Here is a 23,216-nt window from a genome sequence, read left to right as displayed (position 1 = left end):
CGTCTGTCTTGGAGTTCTGCCTTCTGAGGCAGGAAGCATCACCCAGCGTCCGGTTCCCTTTCTTTAGAGCGCGTCTGTCTTGGAGCCTGGAGCGCACCGGGGTGTCATATCTGAGCTCTGCAGTTCCTGCTCAGATTTGTGTCTGGACAACATGTGGGACACGTGTTGCAGTGAGCTGCCACAAGCTAGCTGGCTGGAGAGCCAGCTTTTATCTTCCCTGACCGGACTGTAAAGCTCCAGATAATGTATGCTGGTTTTCCAGCGGAGGGTTCCTGGTTCCCTGCTGAGCAGATGTGCTGATTTGGTTTGCTTGTGGCCGTGAGTCTCATGGGAAGCGTTTGTTTATGCCGTATGCTGCGCTGAAAATGCGTGAAGCTCCCTGGCAGCCGAGATGGCCTTGTAAGTTGGATGTCCTCGGCTGGCGTGTGTGTAGATGTGTGCACGGTTAATTGGAACAAGCTCATTAGGTGGCTGCTCACCAGGTGCAACAACAGAGGACACCCCAAAGGCATTGTTGGAGCTGTGGCAACACGGTGATTTGCCTGTTCTCTTTTGCGTTGATATGCTTGGGGTCCTCCCCAGGCAAGCAAAATAGGAATTAAGTTCTTGCTTTGTAAGTCAGCGTGGAGGTTTTTCTGTACTCCTTAAAGAAATGAGTAGCTTGTCTGCAGTGTCTGGATGAATTTACCTGAAGCTGGGATCTGTGAGTTTTTGCTTAATTTCGGGATGTCAAAAAGTGTTAGGGTAGAGCTGGGTCTTTCAAGTCCCATAAAACAAGAAGTGGGCAAATCCATCCGTCCCTTGGTCCAGTTAGCCAGGAAGGGAGGGGAAATGATTTCTAGTCCAAAGTAGTGCTTAGTAAGTGCTGTACAGACCTCTCTTTGATTTTTGTCGGTGCTTGAGACCCGCTTTCTGGGGGTGTTTTCTCCTCTTTCCCTTTCTTGCACCCGCACTTTTTGAGATGCAGATGGAGAGGTCGTCAGCAGGCTGGTGGTAGAAAAAGAACGGCCCGTGGACCTGTTGACCCATGCAGCCTGCAGGATGAGGATGCTGGAGAAGAGCTGCCATGAGGATAGCCTATAAGTGGCCCTGCTTTCACATACGTTGCGTTTATATTTGAGCTAATTGCTCATGCAGCTTGAATGGTTTCATGCTTTTCTCTCTGCTGTTACAGCTTTGAACGCCTGTAGGGAGCCTTGAGTTTGGGTGTTAATAAGTGAAAAAAGGGGCCCTCGTTCTCCGTGGAGAAAGGTTCTTGGTCACTGTGGCAATTTCATGCCTGGAAGGAGACCTATTTGCTGGATCATTTTTGCAACTTAACCAAATTAGCTTTGAGAAACCATAGTTGATAATCAGAGTACTGAGCTCTGTGCTCCATTAGTTAAAACCATCACCAACCTCCTTGCACAAAGGGTGGGCATTTGGTTTGCAAAGTAGGAGAGCGGTCTGATTTTGATGCTCGGGGCAGCAGCGATCCCCGGCTTTAAGGTTGTTCCTAATAATCTGAGCGCTTAGTAGGGTCAGGCGCAGAGTCGCATCGGGTCAGCTGCTTTTGCAAAATGAAGCAGTGAAGTGACATTTCCCTTTTGTTCCCACCGAAAAACTTTTGAAGAGTAATAAAGGACAGTTTGGGTATTAATCGAGATTTGGATAAAAATTCCAGTAAATAGTTCCAAAATAGATGGAAGTTGGGGGGAGAAGGTGAGAAATGCCAGCAGGCTCCGATGTGTGCGTGTGGCTTGTGAAAGGCTGTTTTGGCTCAGGGAATGTTTGTTGTGGGGTTTTACTTCTATCAGTCTTCACTCTTCTGCTTCAACATGGTCTAATGATGAGACAGGGTGGGGAGGCCGCCTGCTGTCCAGTTATGAAGGATGCTACAGCCTGGAGGCACAGCTGTCTCCTTTGGGTCTGCCATGAAGGGGATTCTGGATTTTCAAAGTCCTGTTGTTGTTCCTTGCAGGTCAACTGAGGCATGGCCGCTGGAAAGCCCTGCTCGTTCACAGGGTCCTCCAGGATGGCTGGTGGATTCCCGAGGCAAGTGGTAGTGCCTCGTAATCCGAAGCTAGCCAGAGGGACAGAGAAGCCCGCAACTGTAAGTACCTGCTGCGGCCACGTAGGAGCTGTGTAAGGCTGGAAACTGCCCCCGCGTCCTTCCTCTACCTGCCCCTCCTGTTGTCTGGCAGCACTGTGAAGCTGGACACCACCTCCCCGTCTCTCTGCTGCCATGCTTCTGTCGGAGGTGGCGATCATGGTGCAGTAGGGGATGGACTGTGTGCTACTTCAGGGCAAGCCCAGAGTCTGTCTGGATGTGCCACCGGAGCCAATTTAAATGGTCGTACCGGGCATTGCACCGGAATAGCTGAAGCGTGAGCGTGTGCTTCGTTCTGTCCCCTTTGTGTGGGCAGCAATGTTTTGTCACGTCGGGATGCTTGCCAGCGCTGCTCTGACCATACCTGCCCTCCAGGCAGCTGGGCATGTGGTGGGCTGCTCGAACTCTGCCCAAAGGCTTTGAGAGGCATGGCTGGTCCCAGATGGAACAGGTTCCAGAACAGATGTTCTGTCCCGTATCCCGTGTGGAGCACAGACCCAGCGCTGCAGGCAGCAGCGGAGTCAGGGCAATTCCTCCTTCCCATCCTCAGACGTCCTTTGCTGACCAGAGCTCACCTGGCTGAAGGCGACCTGGCGCTGAGGCTCTGTCGAGGAGGTCTCTCTGCATACTTCTGTGGAGGGGTCTCGGAGGCCAGAACAGAGAAAACAAGTGCTAATTAAAAAGAGATAACTAAAACTTGGAGCCATTCCTCTCCACCTCGGTCTTGGCACAACACTGCTTCTCTGCTTTCCTCTGACTCACCCAGCAGTGACGTCTCCACGCGTGTGGTGGTTGCAAGCGTTGTGCAAGGATGGAGTTAGGGGGTTGCTGGTAACTCCTCCCGACCTTCTTCAAAGGTCACTGGCTCAATCCAGCAAATCTGAAGAGGAAACAAATGCCCGAAGAGCCAAATCCCCCAACATGTCACATCAAATCACAAAGGAGAAGCTAATGGGACAGAGCCACCTGGTTGGAGCATGTGTATTCTGCTCTCTATCATTAATTTACTGATGTTAAATATTTCAGCGGGTAATTATGGGACTTCCAGGACTATCCTAGTGGCTGTGATCACAAATTATTCATCAGTGGCTCTTGAACAAGAAAAGCCTTTCTGAATGAAGGCAGTTCTGTAGCTCTTGCTGGTGTTTTGCATTTCAGCTGACTCCCTCTGCCTTCCTGAAGGAGATGACTCTTAGCACCAAGCAGAGGCTGGCCAGCACTCGGGACATGCGGCGGCCCCAGATTACCCAGCTTCTCGACGTGAGCGAAGCCTCCCGTCAAAAGGTAGCCTTTTCTTGCCCTTTTCCTTGCTGTTTGACGTGACATTTGAAGTGGGCCTATGCTTGTGACAGGCTTGCCTCCAGCTTATCTAAATACTTTGGTGACTAAGTCCTGTTGTCGTTTCAAACTGCTGCTGGTGGTGGTGGAGTTCCTTCTGCTGGGGGAAAGGTGAAACGTTTTCCCCCAGTGAGCTGTTGAAGTCCTGGCCTGCACTAAGCCCATATAAAGCACCTCTGCTGAAGTTGGTGGCTTTTGCTGGAGACGAGCTTCTGTGGCTAAAGCATGATACTGGAGGAAGGCTGGGGCGGGACACAAGGATGCAAGCTTGCAATTTCCCACCCTCCTGCTGAAATAGCCAGCCCCTGATTTGGTGTAGTCTCTGTCAAACGCTTGGGGTCGTCGGATGCCCTCAATGGTGGCTGCGTTGGCCTTTGGGGGCTGAGGGCCTACGGTAACTACTCAAGGTGTAGCTAAAGCAATTGCATGAATGCTTTGGGTTGGAACGACGAGTGGGACCCTTACGGGGTGTTAGATTTTGCAGGCTGCCAGGTACACAGGGGAATGGCGCTGGGCAGAGGGGAGCGGGTGTGCTTTATCTGGATCAGTGTTTGCTTACACGTATGTTGAAAGCTGCTCTTCTTACACATCTGCTTAGTATAACGCACGTTCCAAAGGGGTAGATGACTGAGGTAGGCTGTTGAGTGGAAAACTGCCAGCAAGAGACCTGTAACAAATTGGTTAAGGATTGCCCTAGACAGCGTGTGAGGTTGGGAACGCCTCGGACGAGCACGCACAGAACTGGCCGGGTGCTGTGGCTCCTGGCTTCAGCACGACCCTGACTCCTGTGCAGAAGCAGGAGATGTGCCTGTGTCTTGTGAGTGCGAAGAGTTCAGCTGGAAGGGGGGAGACAAAGCAGGGAGGGATTTTCTCCAAGTAATGCCTCTGCGCTGTAAGCGTTTGCTGTTTCTGTGTGTCGTCAGGCACGCTTCGGTGGTGGTACTAACTGACATGGCAATAATGGACTGCAATGAAGCATCCGTTGAAAGCTCATGGGAAAAGGAGATGCCAAGTCCAGCCTTACTCAAGTTGAGCAGTAGTGCTGGGGAAGGAGCTGAACCTTATCACCTCATCTGTTGCTTTCTTAACGGCGGTGTTCCTTTTTGGCCTGTCTTCTCTTCCTCATGGTTTCTAGGCTGTGTATCAAAAAAGAGATTTGAGGATGGGTTGGACTTGGTCACTGCTCAGGGTAAAGATAATCCCCAGACTGTTTCCCATGGAGTCTCCTGTAAATTCTTGGCTTTCACTTGCTGCACGAGTGCTTACGGCTCTCGCAGTGAGTGCTCTGGAGCTGTGTGACCGTGTTAGCCCAGGGCTCTGCCGGAGGTAAGCGCTGCCTTGCCTGTTGGAGCAGGAAACCTGGAGAAACGGCCAGCAAGAGAGCTGCTCGCTTGAGCCTGCTCGGTGTGGCCCAGAAACTTTTGATCTGCTCAGAGCACAGGTGGGTGAGCTGCCGTTCCCCTGGCGTGAGCTGGGCAGGCGTACTCACCGGGAGACTGTACTTCACTGGGGACCGATGTAGTATTCTCTGATTGATGAATCTTTCTCCCAGCGGCTGAAACTCTGTTTTGCATCTGCAGTTCTTGGCACCTTCCCCGAAACAGCACTCGTTCCAGCCTTTCCCGTCAGAGGTGGTATTCCAGAGCTACGTCCCCTACGAGGTCTATGAAGTGCCACTGATTCTGAGGAACGAGGACAAGGTAAGTGCTGGGATGTGGAAGTTTAACCCTGTGCTGGAACTGGAGAGCAGTGTTGTCCGCGCGGTGCACAGCACAGCCAGTCACCTGCTGCAGCACAGCGCATCCGGAGTAAAAGGTCTCGCCACCTTTATTTTGCAAGATGGTGGAAATCTTCCCATGCTGAGATTTCTCCCCCTGGTTTTGGCTGTGTGTTGGTAGTACCTCGCTGAAAGGAGCTTTTCTAGTCAGCACCTTTCCCCGTGGAAGCCCTGCACGGATGGGAATGTTGAGGGCTGTACAGTTCTTCCCTGCCTTCGTGCTTTCCCTCGAGTGTGCACCGCGTCCTGGTGGCTCCGTGGTTAATCTTGGTTTCCACAGGGCACCTCTGCCTCTGGGTGAGCTGCACAGAGAGCTGAACGGGCTGTCAGAGCTCGGGGTGGGGTCTTCTCCACTTTATGCTGGAGTAAGTTATAATTAGTGGTAACAGCGCTTCAGGAAAGGTGTTTTGAAACAGCAGTGGAAACAGACTGATGTAGCAGAAGCAGTGGGAGGCCTTTAGGTGCCGCTTCAGGCTCCTGCTAAGCTTAATTGGGTTCTGCTCAGGTTTTTCTGAGGCAACATGATGCTCTGTTTTCCCTTTGGAGAGCCACAGCACGTTCAGAGTCAAGTGCCCTCGGAGGTCTCCACCTTTGCTTGAAAAACCTGATCATTTTGAGATTTCCCAAGAAAGTTGCAAATGGAAAAGTTGGAAAATGTCAGCAGTTTTGTTCACTGTAAAGAGGGAAGTTGAGACCTTTTGAATTTCAGTTGGGGAAATATTTGCTGGAATGAGGCATGTGCCAAGAGCAAGCTGGTGGGAAAAGGCAGAGGGAGGAAAGGAGCTGAGCTCGGTGTTCTCTCCCTGCACACTTTCCTACACGCAAGGGTTTCTCTTGATCTGTAGCAGTAAGTGCACTGGCAGCAGAGAAAGGTCAGGAAGAGAGGTGTAATTAAGGGTACTCTTCTGTAATGAAGAATAAGAGGTATGCGTGAGGGGAGGGTGGGATGGGAAGATGGAAGTGTGCGCAAGAGCCGGTGAATTCCCCCCAGATTTCCAGATTTACCTGCTGGGGGGGACAAACAGGTGGACAACAAAAAAAAGCTGCCAAGGTGTATTGCGGGTGGAAGGACAGCGGGAGAAGTCCAAGAATCTCCTGAGAGAACAGGTTTTGACAGGGATGTGGGTGAAAAGGGAAGACCCTTTGGCTAGGAAGGATGCGTGTGTGGTCCCTCAGTTATTCCTGGAGAGTACTGCACCATTCCTGGTCTGGCATTTAACTTGGGAACGTGGATAAGATGTGGCATGGGTGCCTGCACCCAGGGAATGCCACTGGTGTGGTCTACACTGGGTTTTGGGCACCCCTTGCTGTAGGTATCTTCTTCCCCAATTAAAATGTGCCTCAGTTTCTCTCTTCCTACTCTCTGCTTCATTCCCACTGAGTCTTTTGGCTTCAGCTGCTCCATTATCCATGCAGCACTTCAAAATGGTTATCTTTGCCAAGCACCAGCCAACAGGCAAACAGTTGATTTGCTCTGTTCATGCTTCCTTGGGTGGAAAAGAACATCTGCATAACATTTCTGCCCTTCCCAGTAAGGAATAATAAACTTGTCCAGCTGCGCCTTGGGATTTACGTGCCCTGTAAAGGGGGAGGCAATGTGTGAATGTGGGTTTTTTTCCAAACCGAACTAGTTTTGAAGCCGGTAAGACCTCAACCATTGGAGAGCGTGGGTGTAAAAGTAAGATCAGCTCTAAGGAAAATCCTTGGTATGTTCTAAATACAGAAAGGTAGAGATGATAATCCTGAGAGAGTGTTCTATTCTAATTTTGTTGGCTTTTGGCGATGTCCTGGAGAAGAGCAGAGCAGTGTTGTGCTCTGTCTCAGAGTTTTCGCGCTGGTTTCCCAGATTCTTCTGAATCTTATACTGCACGGCAGCCTGAAGTTGTTTGCCCCCTAAAAATCCAGCTGACAGCAAAATATATTCCAAGTAGAGGCTCTGTAATCGTGCAACTACAGAAGTGCTTCGCTATATACTTACTGCTCTTACCTGTGTTGTACAATTGCTTTTCTGTCTTCAGGCTGTTCCTCAGCACCCTCAGGTGTTCCGGGTGGCTTTTGCTGAAGGTCTGAGCCACACGTGCTCCTCTCCTAAGGGACTTGGTGACCAAACTGCTTGTGTGCACTGTGAAACTGGCTCCTGGAACCCGCTGCCCCAGGACCCTGCTGGGTTCCAAGGGCGTTTGGAGAGTTCAGGACTGCCTTGGCCACGGGTTACCAGGCTCGGGTGGGTGATGCAGAACGAGCCTTCATTTTTTCCAAGCCTCCTGTGGGGTTGTTGTTTGTCAGTGAAGCTGCCCGTCAGTCCAAATCACCTGCTTTAGACTTTGAGATTTGTTGCTCAGGCGTCGCTCTCAATGTGCTTGAGAAATGCCTGTGTGCTGTCTGTGTGCTGGTGGTGTCCCAGAGGGCAGAACCGTGCAGCAGGGTGCCTGCAGGGACTGCTGGGGGTGGGCAGGGGTCCCCAGGGATCTGGCTTGCCTGCGCTGGCAGCTGCCTGGCTACGGTCACAGGCAGCAGGAGCCTCCAGAGAGCAGAGGTTGGCTTTTAAAACTGAGACTCCAGCGCCAGTCAGTGCCGGTCATGTATCTCGAGGCAGAAGATGCCTTTGGAGCCCATAGTTGATAGGCACAGCCTGGGGGGTCGCCTGGCTTTCCATCACTTTGTCAAGTTGCTGGCTCTCATCCTCTGCATCAGCCTTTCCTTGTAGCGTATTGTGCTTCTCCCTTGCTTCTTTACAGCTCCCTGTGAATTTTCCTAGCCATCCTCAGTTTGTGGGGTTGTCTCTTTGTCTTCCCATGGTCCTCCTTTTGCTCTTCAGGCCTGCTTTTATTCCCAGTGAGGCCACAGTATGTGTGGTCTCCTCCTCTTGCCGGTCTGCCCGCATGACTGTAGCATCGCAGCTTGAGTGCCCCGCTCAAACGCAGCATGTTAAAGTGCATTTCTTCCTTCCCCCAGGATTAACACGTACTGTTTGGCCTTCAGATAACACAGTCCCCTTCTAGGGGCATGACTGCCTGGATGTGTACGGGCAGAAGCCGGCAGGTTCTTTGGGCTTGTTGAATACACGGGTGGCTTGATTCAGATATTATACCTCCGTGCTGCTGGTGTCTTCCCTGCTTGGCCCTTCCTTCATCGCCCTGCTGCCTCTGGCCGTGAGCTGTTTTGCCCAGGCAGAAGGGATTAATGTTGACTCTTGTGTATTATGTGCACGTACCTCCAGAGCTAAAAGTGCTTTGGAAAGGTGGTTAAGGAAGGCTATCGGCAGGTCTCTTCTCCTGTTTCCACGAGCTGCAAAATCATACTTTCTTACCTTTTCTGCAGGTTCCTCAGCTGCTGAAGGTCACCTTGGAGAGGTCACCTTATTTCAAGTTGATCAGCCACCATGCCGTGTGCCGCAAAGTACCGCCTGGCATGCTTGCGACTTTCCACATCGTTTTCACCCCCAATGAGAACAAGGTGAGACTGGAGGTCCCAAGAGACAGGTGCCTTCAGCGGGAGGCGAAGCTGCGGGGCTGGGTTCAGAACGGGGCGTCTGCTGTGGGTTTTGCGGCACTGCTAATATCTGTCCGTTGCTGTATGGTTATGGCTTTGCTCTGATAATTATAAATACAAAAGCCTATTTAAAATTGACCTGTTGTTTGGAGGACGCGAAGTTGAGCCTGATCAGAGTGAGGACCACCACCTTTGAAAACTGGAGTCACTGGAATGTGTATCACGTTGGACACAGCAGTGAGACAGCGGAACGTTCTGTCTGAAGCCGGCACTTTCCTTGCGCACTGGTTATAACCCGTGCCGTGCTGCAAGGTTTGCTCTAGGCTGTGGTCAGGCAGCCTGGCTGGCAGCACCATGCGATGCCACCGCAGCAGGGACTGACGGGCTGTGCGTTCCCTCCCTGTGCTTTCCTGGGCATTTGTAGGGGAAGGTGCACGTGTGACAGTAGGAAAATGGCCAGGAGGAGTGTTGATGTTTAGCCATCCCACCTCTCTACTCAGTGTTAGGGGCTTAATTATGATGGAAAAGACTAGAGGAGTGAATAGATGCAGAGAGCTTTCCTCTTTCCCATCTGGCAACCAGTTCCCTTCCTCACCCTGGGCTGGAGCGAAGGTGATGCTTTTTCATACCCTCTGTGTTCCAGCCTTGCTGCTGTGCTGCCCCTGAGGATACTTGCCTGCCTGTGCTCCAGCTGTGATTCTAGGGGAGAAGATGCGCTGTGCTCGTGGCGGGGAGCCAGCCTGGCACAGCCGCACTGAGCTCTAGAAGTCTTTAATCAGCAGGGGGTCGGTGTGCTGCAGATGACAGAGACATCTGGAGCACACCCAGGCATTGAAGGGGCAGGTAGAATCTGCAGGCAGACACTTACCCCGGAGCCTTTGGGCAGTCACGCTGGTGTGGCTGTGCCTGCGTGCATGTGGCTGTGGCTGCTGTGTCAGCTGGCACCTATTCCCTGCCCCATGTGCCATGCTTTTGCTTGCAGGTTGGAGCATCGGTGCTGTGGCTCTGGCAAGCCTTGCACTGTGCCGTGATGTGAAGGGGTGACAGTGTCGTCTGGAGGCTTGTTAATGCAGAAGGGTTTAGCACATGGCATGGAAGGGAGGAAGCATCGCAGGGGAATACAGACAGGCTGACTCTTTCCAGCAGCACTCTGCTACCTCTTGGCAGGGTTCTTTGTGTGACTGTGTGGGCGAGGCGAGGTTAGGGGATAGCTCTGAGCCAGCTGATGCTTCTGTGCTAGGCCAGAGGCGCAGGATCCCTTTGGGCACAGCTGTTCTCTCATCTTGCGTTCGCTGCTTAGATTTAGTTTAATGCCCGGTCCTATCCTCAAACAGCGTGGCTGTAGCAAACTAAAAGAGGAAATGCCCTGAGGTCCCTGGCTCCCTGAGCTTGTGAAATGATCTGTTGCTTTGGGGAGGGACTGAGAAATGGTTTTACGTCATTCGTATGGAAGGTAAAAATGATGTTGGCCTAGGGCAGTTCTCCATACTGCCCAAGTGACATAAGAGCTTAACCTCACCGAGGTAGGCTTTGCAGAGGACGCTGTTTCCTTTAAAATGTGATTTATTAGTATGAATTAGCATTCATTTTGGGTGTGGAAGTAAATTGGTTCCCATGAAGGGCAAATTGCTGCTCTTCAACTAGAGAGAAGCAGCAGAGCAACGGATGAACATCACCCCAAATAGAAGTAGGGTGAGAGAACCCCCAGGAGCACTCATGTCCAGTACTTTGTCCCTTGTCTTGCCCTTGAACTGGTGAGTGTGTGGCATTAGGGAGCTGTGCCAGCAAGGTCCTCTGCACAGCTTCAGCGACACCACGGCGGTTTCTGCCGAACTGGGTTTTCTGCTCCTTGCAGGGCATTGGGAGAGGGATGCATGCTGCTCAGTGAGGAGCACATGGGGATTGTACAGCAGAACCAGAATTTTGTACAGACGGAATGTTTTGGCTCATACGTGGTGGAGTGTGAGTCAGCGAAGTGCCAGAGTGCTGTAGCTGAGCTAGAAATGCATCCACAGCGTGGTCAGGATGTGCAGAGCACCTTGCAAAGCCCTTGGCCAAGAGGCAGGCTTTGGGAGATGGTTCTGTAAAGCCACCTGCGCTGGGCTTGCAGTTGCTTGCCTGCAGAGTATCTGTGCTAGTTGTGGAAGGCTCAGGAGTGCTGCCTTTGAACAACCCCTACATCCCTGATGCTGCACGATCCACAGGGACTGTGGGTAACCCAGTGAACTGGGATGCGGGTCTTCCTGATGGGGAGTTGGTTTGTATAATTCTCTTGCTTTGAATCTGTTCTTCCCTGGGGTAAGTCTGACTTCAGTGAAGTCACTCCTGATTCAAAGGAGTACAGTTGTGGCCAAGCCGTAAGTACTAGGGCCATGTGAGCTGTTGGTGGCTGAAATGCTGTGTGCCACGTAGCCCTTTCTTGGAAAATGAACAGTTTCCTGCTGTCTGGCAGTCATTTGGGAATGTGCCACGTGCTCGGACTGTCAGAAAATAAATAAACAGCTGGCGTGTCTGTTGGTTTATTGGCACTTGTGTTATGAATGAACTGCTAATTTTTCTGCTGGGCAGCGTTTCCACTTAGTTACTCTTGCTGCTTCTGATTTGCACGTTTCTGTTTTGTGGCTCCAGTTGTACAGCGTGGGTGTTCTTGTGCCAGCCCACATTCCTGCGTGTCCTTGCATTATGGTCTGACAGTCTCTGCTGAACTGGGAACCATTGTGGCCTGACTGGCAGATAAACAACAGAGAGAAACACTTCCATTTGTGTGTCCTTCAGGCTTATTAATAGTTTATTGTAAAGGAAGAAGGAAGTAAGAAGCATATAAAACCAGCACAGCTTATTCTGTTTTGCCCTCTTGCTCTTTTCACTGTAGCCATACATTATTTTCCGGCAATGCCAGCTCAGTCTGTGAGGTTTGTGAAATTCATTACTGGTGCTCGGTGGAGACTGAATTAATGCACATTGATTAATATGAAATACGACAGGACAGCGAGTTTCTGCATTGGTGAAATGAAGTCCTTTACAATTCAGCGCAGCCCTGTTAGATGCTTTGTAGCGCCCAGAAGCTATTCCAAGTATACTTTCCAGATGGCTCGTGTGGGGAGGAAAGGGGCAGAAGACCGAGGCAAATGGCCCGGTGCCAAACGAACCTGGAGCTAAGCGACTCATTTCAGAGTGCTGCAAACCGGCAGCTGAGGGGGGCAGGCGCAGGGGCACCCCCTTCTCCTGCGACTGGATCTTCATCCTCCGGTCCCTCCTCTCTTGTCATGGCCCTTATTTTCCAGCCTTTGATATCAGGGTTTCAGCGGGAGCTTTCCCTGCTTGGCTTGCCGTGTGACCTCATGCTACAAGGAGCTTTTCTGTGCAAGTCGTCTGCTGCAAGGAATTCAGTGCAGGATTTAGGATGGGTTATGCAGGAAATCTGACATCCGAGTGTGGTGTTGTGGGCAGCTAAGGTTGATATCGCTGTGGCAGTATTACCGTTAGCCCCTGAGTTTGCAGAGAGCCTGAAACAACATCAGAGATGAGCAGCTGCTTCAGTTCCAGCGGGTGCCAGTTCAGATGCCAGTGGTGATACCTGGAAGGCCAGAGCTTGTAACTTCCTGCTTGTCACAGGGGTGTGAGAGAAGGGGAACCATCGTACAACTGTCTGTCATCCTTGCAATGGAGAGGGGAGTTGTATGAAGGATGAAGTCATGTTTTCATGAAAATCTGTAGCCTGAAGCTGTGTCTAAACACAACAAACTTTAGAGCATAGATGGGTTGCAGCCCCTCTGTCATCCAGGCATGTTTATTTAGAAAGCTGGTCTTAAACAGTCTGCTAAGGGTTTGCAGTTGCGAAGCAGAACGAGATTTTGAACTGGTCTCAACAGTTGCCCAGGCTGTAAGCAAGCGTGTAGCAGAGGTAGTGTCCCGGTAGCACGAGGCAGTGCTGCAGGGGAGACTGCAACCCGTTCCCCCCCCAGGGGGGCAATTCAGCTTTCAAAAGCTTAAGGGACCATGGGTCCACAGCGACACAAGCAGCCAGCTTCTGCCTAGCACCCCTCCTGCCTTGGCTTTCCCCCTGTTTGGGCTGATGCTGCATTCAGCTTGGTGCAAGGTCCCACTTTGGTGGGGTGGTAGAGCGTGGCTGAAGGGTCAGCCCGCTCTGAAGGGCTGAGTCAAGCCTTGCACGGGATGCCATGTCCCACGGTGTCCCTGGAGAGGGGGCTTGGAGCATAATGTGCATCTGCAGGAATGGCGAGAGGCAGCTTTCTCTCCCAAGCTCGTGGTTGTCTCTGTGAAACCAAACCCTTGCTGCTTTAGCCTTGCTCTCAGGTCCCTGGAGAAAGAATTCCCTTTCCTTGTGCGTTGCTGTGCAGGTGGTCCCAGTGCCCCTCACCAGCAAGGGAGCTGGGAAGGCTGCCAGTGCTTGCTTTTGGGGGAGGGGGGGATTTATTTCTTGGGCTCTTAATTACCTTGCTGTCATCTATTTGCTCCTTAGCAATGACAACGACTTGACAATTACTTCCTTTTACTTCCCTCAAATACCTCCAATTGCTGAAGTTCCTTTTTTAATCTCCCTGCTGATCTGTACTTGCATCCTCCTCTGTCTACCTGGCATCTGGAAGAGAGAGCTAAGTAAATATGGCATGCCAAGACTGACTAAGGCAGGTAGCTTTCAATTGGATTTGCCTTTGTTACAGTAGTGTGGCCGAAATAACAACAACAGCAAAAGCAAATGGCACTCTCCATTTGCTAATGCAGTTTCTGAGCATCTGAACAGTCTGGGAGGTGAAGTACCCGGGAGATAATGGGTGCTTTAAAGTCATATGGGCTGCCCATAGCTTTTATTTTAGAGGGCTTGGGCTGCAAGATTGAGTACAAATTTGCTAATTCACAAAGACTTGCTGAAGATGAAACCCTTGCCTGCAATATGATGTTAAATCCTGCAGGTTGCTTGCTGCAGTTCCCTTGCTAGTATTTTACCTTCCAAATAGGAGAAGCAAAAGCCCTTGTGCCGTTTGTAGGGTGACTGTTTGAGATGTCTAGAAAAAGAGATCCTTCTTTATTCTTTGTGCCTTGGATGGGGCAGCATCTGTTTTGGCAACCTTAGCGGTGGGCGAGGCGCTGGGTGGTGGGTGAGGCGCTGGGTGTCAGCTGTTGTGTTGGAGCACTGGGTACGTGTCTGTGCCTGGGCTGGCTGCCTTAGGGCCCTTCCAGGAGGGGATGGGAGCAGGAAATCCCAGCCGTGGAGGAATCCGGATCAGTTCTGCTGAAGGGAGTTTGCCGCTGTGTGCGGTTCCTAAATCAAAGCGCTTCCTGCTTCAACAATTACAAGAATATCAAATGAGTTAAAAGCACCGGGGCAAAAATCAGGGCAGCCAGTGACTGATGAGAAGCAGAGCTTTGATCAGCTCATCGATAAGAGCCTGCTGGGGGCAATGGCTCCTGGCCCTGGGGCAACAGTTTCCTCACTGATTTCAGTGGGGGCAAGGTGGTACTTGCAGCGCAGCCAGCGGTGCCTGCCATCCATCTGGGGTCTGATCTGCTCATCCCTACAGTAAAATGCTTTTGGTAATTTGATTTGCCTTCCTGCTGCTAAACGCCAGACAGCCGGGATGGGGGGGGATTGCCTGGCTCTGTTCTGCAGAAGGCAGTGGCTGGCAATGCACAGCCGGCTTTGCTCTGGTGGGGTGTCTGAGTGTCCCCCGTGTGCAGCTCCCGATGCCGCCTGCCTGGGGTGGGTGTGCTAACCAGGGACCCCGTCACTTACTCCTCTAGAACAGACCTTACAGAGGGGTGTGATTAAGGCATCAGCCAGAGCTGTCTCTGTGTCCCCTGGGGCTGGGGTGAGATGTAAAGGGAAACTGAGATTAGGCAGAGAAGAACTCTCTTGAATTGCAGTGCAGAGCTGGCGTAGGCTGCTGAGGGCAGGGCTGGAGTTGTTAGTGCTTTGAAGTACCTGTGAAACATCTGGAGGGACACTTTGGGTGCAGAGCTGAGCCGGTTCTGGTGTGGGGAGATGGGTCAGATGGCTTTTGAAGGGTGCGTGTCCCCAGCCTTGGCCCTGTAAGGCTGTGGGAGGGGGTGAGAAATACAGCTGTACCCTACACTCGCCTGGCATCGCAGCAATTACCGTGTCCAGCTTGTGAAGCATTTCCCCAGCGACTGACTGTTGCTCATGTATGTGGTGAAGTCCTTTTGAAAGTGTACCTGAGCATCCCCTGCCAAGCTTCAACGAGGTCGCCGCGTTGCTGGCGTTGGAGTTAGTGCTGTGGCACAGCTGGGTTCTCAGTGGTGCTTCCAATAGTCTGCGGTGGCGATTGAAGCAGGTTCCATTAGTGCTGTGATCCCTTGCGTGAAGCGACTCTGTTTTGGTGCCTCGGAATCAAAGCATCAGGTAATTGTGGTGCTGCCAGCTTGCTGCGAAAGCGGGTGAATCAGTGAGCTTGTTTCTTCTTTGCAAGTTAACAACCCTGTGCAAGTCATGCTACTGGAATGAAAGGTCATGAAGGTAAAAGGTACTATTATTACGTTATTGAATGCTACTGCAACAGTCCTAGAAAACAGCAGTTTTCCTTCTGCCGTGGGAATGGTGCTAAAAGCATTGTGCTGAGATTGTTTCTTTCCCTGCAGGATTATTTCCACGAGCTCATCTGCATCACAGAAAGGGAGAAGTTTGTTGTGCCTATCCGAGCTATAGGTGCCCGAGCTATCCTGGACTTCCCCGACCAGGTGAACTTCTCAGCCTGTCCCGTCAAGTACAGCACCCAGAAAACGCTGCTGGTTCGCAACGTTGGTAACCGGGTGGCCCGCTACTGCATCAGCACGCAGAGGTAGGGATCTCATCTCTTTTTGCGCAAAACACTGTGGTGTGATAATATAGTTGGGAAACAGCGACAAAAAGGAACCAGAGCATGTGAGCTGCCGTGCTGCTGCCGTGGCTGGAGATGGGCAGGGCACGTGGGGTTTGCTGTTGATTATAGTGTTTGAAGCATGGCGCAACCTCTGCTTAAACTCTGCAAGCTGCAGAGTGGAGTTTTATAGTGCGACGGTGTCTTCAGAGCACAGCCGTGCAAGGCTGATTCTGTTAGACTGAAAGAGCAATTGTAAGAAGGCAGCCGGACTGCCCTTGGGCTGTGGAAGATCCTGCGGGGCAGACGACAGCTCTAGGAGCTCAGTTCCTGCAGACCAAGGGCAGTGTTAAGAAATAGGCAAGCTCTGAGCTGGTGGAAGGGACATTTAAGAATTTATCAGCAGCTTTATCAGCAGTTTGTCTAGAGTAGCAAGTGCAATCAGAGATGATAGATCAAAGGAATTGGTATTGAGACCCTGACAAAAACCCTGTGGGGTCCAGAACCTGGTTTTCCAGTAGGTTTGATCTGGTCCCTGGGATCCAATATTCTTCATTAGAATGAGCTCTTAAGTGGAGATGAGCTGGCAGCGGCTTCAAAGCTGCACTACAGCCCCAAAGAGGAATGCCTTACAGCGGGGGCACAGGCCAAAGGTGCAGCAAATACCTGGTGCGTGGGTTGGGAGCCTCTTGTAGAGCTTTGTCTCTCTCAGATCTCCTGGAAAGTGCTCTAGCACTTTGTAGTAGCTACTGGCAAGCTCCTTGATCTTCAGTGCCTTCTGAAATGGGTATGTGGCCCTGTTGGCCAAATATACGCGTTCCTTGGGAGGCCACAAGCACGTGGTATTTCGGCAGTCTCCTGGTCAGGTGCCTGACATGTGCGGCGTTGTGGACAGCCTGCACTGTTCCTGTTGGTCTCAGAAGACAGTCACTGGTTTTCCAGTTTGCTGAACTGGAGAAGGTAATGCATTTTGGACACTGCACCTGCAAGGAAACCAGTTCAGCTGGCTGGTAGTTAGCTCCGAGTTGCTTGGTCCCAGAGGTCTTGGTGCAGGAGCTGACGTCCAGAATGCAGCAAAGACCGTCTGCCTTAGTGCACCTGAGTTGCTTCAGTTTCTTCCCCAGGAAAACAGGGGTCAAGAGAAGGCTCTTTGCTCTTTCTCCTGGGAAGCGTGAGGGTCCAAGAGGCTTCTACCAAAGCCTGGCAAGGCTGTTGAAGCAGGCTTCCGGGATGCTATTCAAGAAGGCTGCTGCTTGTCACTGTGGAAATACGTAGGCAGGACCTTGTAAATCCCTGTACAGCTTCCCTCTGGGATTTCCAGATCTAGTCGTCACCACCAAAACAGATACCCAGTCGTGTCTGGCATCTCTTGGCAACGTCCTTGCCAACTGTTCCGTTGAGTGATCCAGCGTGTGTTGAATCCTGCTTGATACGGATTTTATGCTGAACTTCAACAATTAAATTTTTCAGTCCTGATTTGCAACAGAGAGATGGGAAGCGTTACAAAAGTTTCATACGACACACAAAAAAGTAGAATTCTGAATAACTGGATTGTGTGTGTCTGCAGAGATCAAAAGCTGGTAAGATTTCCCATGTCAGCTGAAGGCATCAGTCATCTCTTCCATTTCATTACAAATTTTTGAAAGCCAGTTTGAAATTTCAAACTGATGATTTAAATCTTTGAGTATAAGCAGTGTTTTATTCTAATTAGGTCACCCCCACTTTCCTTCAGATTTCTTTTTAAATACTCTGAAGTTCCTGTGTTTCTGCTCTTTTTATTTTTTTTGCTTTAAGTGTTCAGCAAAATGTCATAATGAATTCTTCATTGGGAACTTTCTTAGGGGTTGAGTTCCTCCAGTGCCTGTCTGTCTACCATCTGTTTGCATATATGCACAGATGTATAGGAAATATGAGAAATTTGGGGGCTATGTGAAATGGAATCGGGCTGATGGAGAAGAGAAACTCAGAATACCTTTGGAAGGGACCTCTGGAGATCATCTGAGCAAACACGGCGCTCAAAGCAAGACCAGTGTCAGAGTTCGATCGGGTGTGCACACAACACGAGAAGTAAGATCGGGTAATACCAGCCTTGCTCTGTCCTCCTCCAGGCTGTGCAAAGCCCTTTATCCCAGCATCTCCCTGTATGTCCTGTGCTGCAGCCCCTAAGCTCCCTTTCCGTAGAAAGGCTTTCGTGCCCACCAGCCTGTACTGCCAGGGATTCTTCCATCCCAAATACAGGTTTTTGCATTTCCCATCCCTCGGCTGCATGCAGTTCTGCTGTGTCCCAGTGAATGGCAGCCCAGCCCTCCAGTATCTGGACTGTAGTGCCCCAAGCTTGTATCCCCCACTCAGAATCCAAGTGTTCCCCCCTCTTGACCAGGTCAGCACGTTCCCTTGCAGCCCGAGAGCAGAACTCCCACGTTCTTTCTCGCTGTGTGATGAGGCCATGGTGTGCCAGGAGCGGTTCTTCCAGCCAGTGCTGGGGACTGCACTGTGTGACAGTGGGTTCCCTGCTGCTTGTGCTGTGAGCAGTTGCCCAGGTACCTGCCCTGAGGTCCCAGGTGAGCTCAGTGGCTCCAGCAACCCCAGCAGGAAAGAAGTGGCCTCCCAGCCAGCGTGACAAGTAGGCTGGAGAGTCAGAGCAGTACTAGTGTAAATATAGAAAGTCTCTTCCTGTCGTTCTCATTGTTAAGGCTGGATAACGAGTTTCTTCTCCATGGCATTCAGGGAGATAAATGTCACTCCAGTACGTTTCAGTTGAAAATGGCGTCTGGAAGCAGATCTCAGCGCAGCACTGCCTTTTCCTGATGTTACAGACCTTGTGCTACGCTGTGCTTTGGGGTCAGAGAGGATCCGTCTGAGAAGATACATTAAGGAATGTCCCACCAGGCTCTGAAAGCTCAGGAAATGATGCTACAAGGTGCAGTGCTAGGAGCCCCCTGTAGTACCCATATACAACATCGAGGTGTGGGATTGGAGAGTTACCACAGGATGTACAAGGACAGGACAACAGATGCCAGAACAGATCCCTATGAAATTGCTTACTAGTCTGGTGTTGCTCCCTTTCTGCAGGGCAGTAACGGGCAAGATCTCAGCAGGTTCTGCTGGGAAGGTCTCCCTCGGGCTGGTGCGGCTAGATGAGTTTGTACAAGCCGGGGATTGCAAGGCACCGCTGGGAGATCTGGACCTGTGACAGTTTAGATGTTGTACAACAAAGCAAACGTACAAATGAGCATAGTTAAAAAGGATGTCAGAAGAAGAGCTATTAATAAACCTCCAAACCTTATCTTTCCTGTCGTTTCAGGAGCAGTAGTGATTCACTAACAGGGTAGATCTAACAGGACAAGAATTATCCTAAAGAACAGCTCACAGTTAATGGCTGAAAGGCCAGAGTTTAGCCTGCCAGCTTCATCTCTTGGCAGTGGCTTTCATGTGGCTATTAGTGTGTCAGGGACGTTTCCTTAGCATCTCTTATCTGTAGGCTGCAGGGAACAGCTTAGTGACGTGCACTGAAGTTCAGAGTTGAGGTTAAGCATGGACCTTGCATCCCTCTGGGTCTTGGAGAACCAGGTCTACGTGAGGGATACCAAGCTGCGACAGCAGTAACAAAGTTGTCCCGTGGGTACAGCATGGGGTGGGAGGCAGGAGGTGCCGTGTCTGACTTGTGCTCTGTTTCTCAGTCCTGAGAATGAGTCCTGACCTCGGTGGGATCCTCTTCTTCTGATAATTTGAAGATGGGAAGATACCTTCTTTCTCGGGCACCCCCTGAAGTCATCCTCAGGAGTGTTATTCCCATCCCAGCTATCTGAGGGCAGGGGTATGCAGACAAGGGGATGGGATAGGAGGTGGTGCTGAATTGTGGCCCTTAAACAGCAGCTTTTCTGTTCTGGCCATGTTTGGGGTGGGGGGGGGGGGTGGGGGGGAGAAAAAAAAAAAAGGTGGGGGGAAGTTTTCTGCGCCTTTCCTCCAGCAGGCAGTGATGCCAGCTGAGAACCAGCAGAGCCCTGCCCAGTATAACCAGGCACAACCCCCAGTGCAGGTGCAGGGCCATGGAGAGCAGTCCGGTTCTGAGGCTGGTGGCACCTTGGCTTTCCTCCTCCCTCTCAAAAGTCTCAGGTCCAGCACGTGAACATTGCAGGCCCAGTGCTTCCCCATTAGTCACTACCAACGTTCTTGCTGTTGTCATGGGAGCAGGTCAGGCCCCTAATTGCAGCAATATCTCCTTAATGAGCAGGAACTCCAGCAATTTCATCAGCTGTCACTACTTCCATGAATGAAGCTCAGCCTGCACATGGCTCCTGATTTTCTCATTATTTTTGTGTGCTGCATTCCCTAATCACTGGGAAACTCTCTGGAAGGTGTTTTTGAGGTGACAAATTGACCACCAGCAAAGCACTAAAGCCAGTACCTTTTGCTTTCTAAGTGAGGCTGTACAGGAGCCGCAAAGCCCAGCTGCTGTTGTGCAGGAGCATGTTGCATCTGACTTTTCCCTGAGCACTAAAGAACTGAATTATGTGTCTGTCAGCCAAGAGCTGTTTACCTGGCCACAAATCATAATTGCTCGTGTTAAATCCAAAGTACACCAACACCTTTTCATCATTATTTCCAACGCATTGCACAGAATTCCTCCAGCGGGCCAAGCAAACAGTTACCAAGCTTGGATTACAACCCGGAGCCCCAGACTGCATTGCTTGTGAATACACCGAAAACCTCCTGTTAAACTTGCCTCAATATGCTCCTGCTAATGGTGCTTCATTTAGCTAGAGGTTTAATTGTTCAGGCTGTAAATGGGTACTCCTTTTGTGTCTTGTTTTCTTGTTTCTGTATCACTTTAATGTGCCTTTGCACTCCTACAGATTTTTCTTGGCTTAGAGCAGCTTTCACTGAAACACTGATAAAATGTGCCCTTTCTTAGGCAAAACCAGGATGCTTTCAAGGTAAAAAAAAAAAAAAAAAAAAAAGAGTTGAATTCTGCAACTTAAACTCCAGTTATTCTCTGGTCTTCAAGAAGAAATTCTCTTCTCCCTGTCTGATTTCCAGGCTGCAATCTCACTGGGACAGGCATTGCCTTGACATTTGTATCTCTTGAGGTGTATAGGTGGCAGGACAAGACGGATTCCTGAGGAAGTCCGTGTCAGGCTGTGCATGCAAATAACCCTCACCATCTCAGTGCTCTTCAAAAACCGTCCTCCGATCGTTTTGCTAGCAGTCAGACTCTTGAGCCTTGCTGCAGAGAACTGGATGCAGGGTATGGGGGAGATGAGGTCGTTTTATAGCATAGGATGTTCTGAGGGCTGGAGCTCTTCAGGAGTCGAGTTGGTGGCTCAGTTTCTGATACTGTCTGTTCTCTTTTTCTTCTGCTAACTGTGGTTTGTTTGCTTCTTGCTTGCGCAGGTGAGCTGAAGTGAGCGAGACAGCCACATAGTCCCCAAATGTCCCACAGTAATCCTGATGTGCCTGTCTGTGTTGCAGCCCTTTCTCTGTTGATCGCTCTGCTGGGACTCTTGGGATTGGCGATGCCGTGCAAGTAACAGTGGACTTCCACCCACAGAAGACGGGTGATTATTCCAGACCCCTGACAGTTCACTACGACACAGGTAAGTGCTGGACACTGCATGGTGCCCACGCTCTGCGTCCTTCAAAGCAGAAGACTGTTAAACTTGCTTTGCAGGCTCCTTCTAAACCCTTTTCTTTCTAAACCCTTTTCTTTCAAAACCTCTGCATGTTTTGGTGCTTCAAGTGAGCAGGTAAGGGGCAAAGGCTGAGTGTGCCCTTGTTCTGTGTGGCTGCGTGCTGGTCTCTCCCTGGGGGATGCTGGTGTCAGCCAGGAGCGTAAGTGTAAGTGTGTCTGTGTCCCCGGTTCCTCTCCAGGAGAGCAGCAGTAGGGGATGCTCAGCAAAGCGTGTAGAAGCAGGCAGTGCATGTGCTTTCTGCCTCGTGGGCCCTGGAGTTAGTATTTTTCTGTGCTGGAGGCTTTATTCCCATCTTTGTTTAATCACTTCTGATGGTTTTACCTTCCAAGCCTTTGTCCAGTTGCTTTGCGGGTTTGTAGCTATGAGCTTCTGTAGGCTCCCATGGCAGTACGTTCCAAAGGAAGGAATATTGCTTGGGAAAGTGCTGGTACTACACTTCTGTAATTTCTGACTAATACTATTTCAGGCCCTTGGGTTCCTGTTTTACGACAAATGGTGACAAATTTTTCCTCCTTTGGATTTTCCCAGGCCGTTTGTGCTTTTACACTATCTCTTGTGTGATTTCTAGGTTAAGGAATCCTGTTCAGTCTTCATATAGAAGCTGCTCTGTACTTTGGAGAAGGGCAGAAAGAACAATTAAATTTCAAAGGCTTCAGCTTGGCTTTGAAGATCAAAACTATACCCATTATTTCAAGACCCACGTGGCCATGGGTTTAGACAGTGAGACCATGATAGTTTTCGTGGAGTTTATTTTGCCGTAGTTAGTTGTCTCGTAGAGCATTAGGTCATGTTTCCATGAACCTGAGTTGTGCACGCTCAAAGCACTGTGCATGTCTCCCAGTTCTTGGGTCCTGCTTCCTCTGCTTGCCAACGTACGCCGAGGATTCAGCGGAGGGGGAAGGCAAGGCTTATAAAGCACGCCTGCCTCTGTAACGCTTCTGAACCTCGGTTATTTTTGTACGCTGAGTTGTCTGTTATAGAAAGCAGGCTGTCCAGTCATGGAGACGTTGCTGTTTCTCTTGCAACATAACTCATGTCTGGCCACGAATCCCTCCCACTCCTCCTGGGCTCCCTTAAGAGCAGAGAAGTTGAGGTTATACAGGCACGAAGGCTGAACTCTCCATGTGTGGAGGTGAAGGAATGGCTGCAGAGATCTGTTTGAAGGGTGAGTCGTTCTCCAACCTCCCTCCAAGAGAGGGGGGGCTCTTTTTGCCGGAACGACTGTGATTCGCCGCATTGTGTCTGGCTTAGGGTTTAAGGAGTCCACCCAGAAGGCAGCCAGCTCTCCCCCGTGCTGTTGCGTGGCAGCCTTGGAAAGGCAGGTCCATCCCCTGGCTGCCTTGCTGTAACCCGTGCAGCGAGGAGAAGGCTCTGCCTCGGCAGGGGGATGCTCTCCAGGGATGGCCGGGTCGCTGCCCTTCTCAGCTGGGGCTGGCTCTGAGGCTTTAAACACGCTCCACAGAAGTGCCATTTCGACGGAGAATGTCTCGTGTTTGTGGTTTGCTTCTCACCTGGGAGACCCTCACCTGCAACAGGCAGAGTAGGCTCGGTGCTCAAGTTTGAGCTTAGTTGACTCCCGGGAGTTGCTTGGTTGGGAAGAATGAAGGTTTGGAAGCTCTGGCAGCGAGGGCGCTTTGGTGGGGGTCTCTTCTGGAGGGTGAAGGGCTGGCAGGTGCTCCAGCAAGACTCCAGGCGTTAATCGGCTGCTGTGCGCAGCCAGGGGCTCTCTCCTCTTCAGCTTGGGCCGAGGCGGAAAGCAAAGGTGTGCTCGCTCGGGTTGTGGGACAGCTTGGGAACACTCGGTGTAGACTTGCACGCTCGGGCATAGGCACCCACAGGCTCCAGGCAGAAGAAATGGGCTTGCAGGGCTGTGATGGACAGGTTGGTGTGGGCCGTGCCCCACCGGTCTCGTTCCGACCTATCTTCACAGACCCACAGCAAGTGAGGGCACTGCTGCTCCAACACGGTGAAGTTCTCATCTGCGTCCCATC

General features: G+C 51.0%; 1 pseudogene across 1 annotated transcript in view; it reads left to right on the top strand.

The window, feature by feature from the left end:
* Positions 1 to 2,248: 2,248 nt before the first annotated feature.
* LOC308055833 (hydrocephalus-inducing protein homolog) overlaps positions 2,249 to 23,216 on the top strand; it is a 76,111-nt pseudogene continuing 55,143 nt past the window's right edge. Inside the window, exons 1-6 of the transcript XR_013931978.1 lie at positions 2,249 to 2,256; positions 3,211 to 3,373; positions 5,008 to 5,127; positions 8,526 to 8,660; positions 15,315 to 15,514; positions 21,005 to 21,129. The product of XR_013931978.1 is annotated as a hydrocephalus-inducing protein homolog (transcript). The remainder of the gene's footprint in view (positions 2,257 to 3,210; positions 3,374 to 5,007; positions 5,128 to 8,525; positions 8,661 to 15,314; positions 15,515 to 21,004; positions 21,130 to 23,216) is intronic.

This window comes from Falco punctatus, assembly GCF_963210335.1.
Source record: "Falco punctatus genome assembly, chromosome: 20".
Lineage (NCBI taxonomy): Eukaryota > Metazoa > Chordata > Aves > Falconiformes > Falconidae > Falco > Falco punctatus.
The sequence above is the reverse complement of the archived record's forward strand: the minus strand, read 5'-3'. Positions and strand labels throughout refer to the sequence as shown.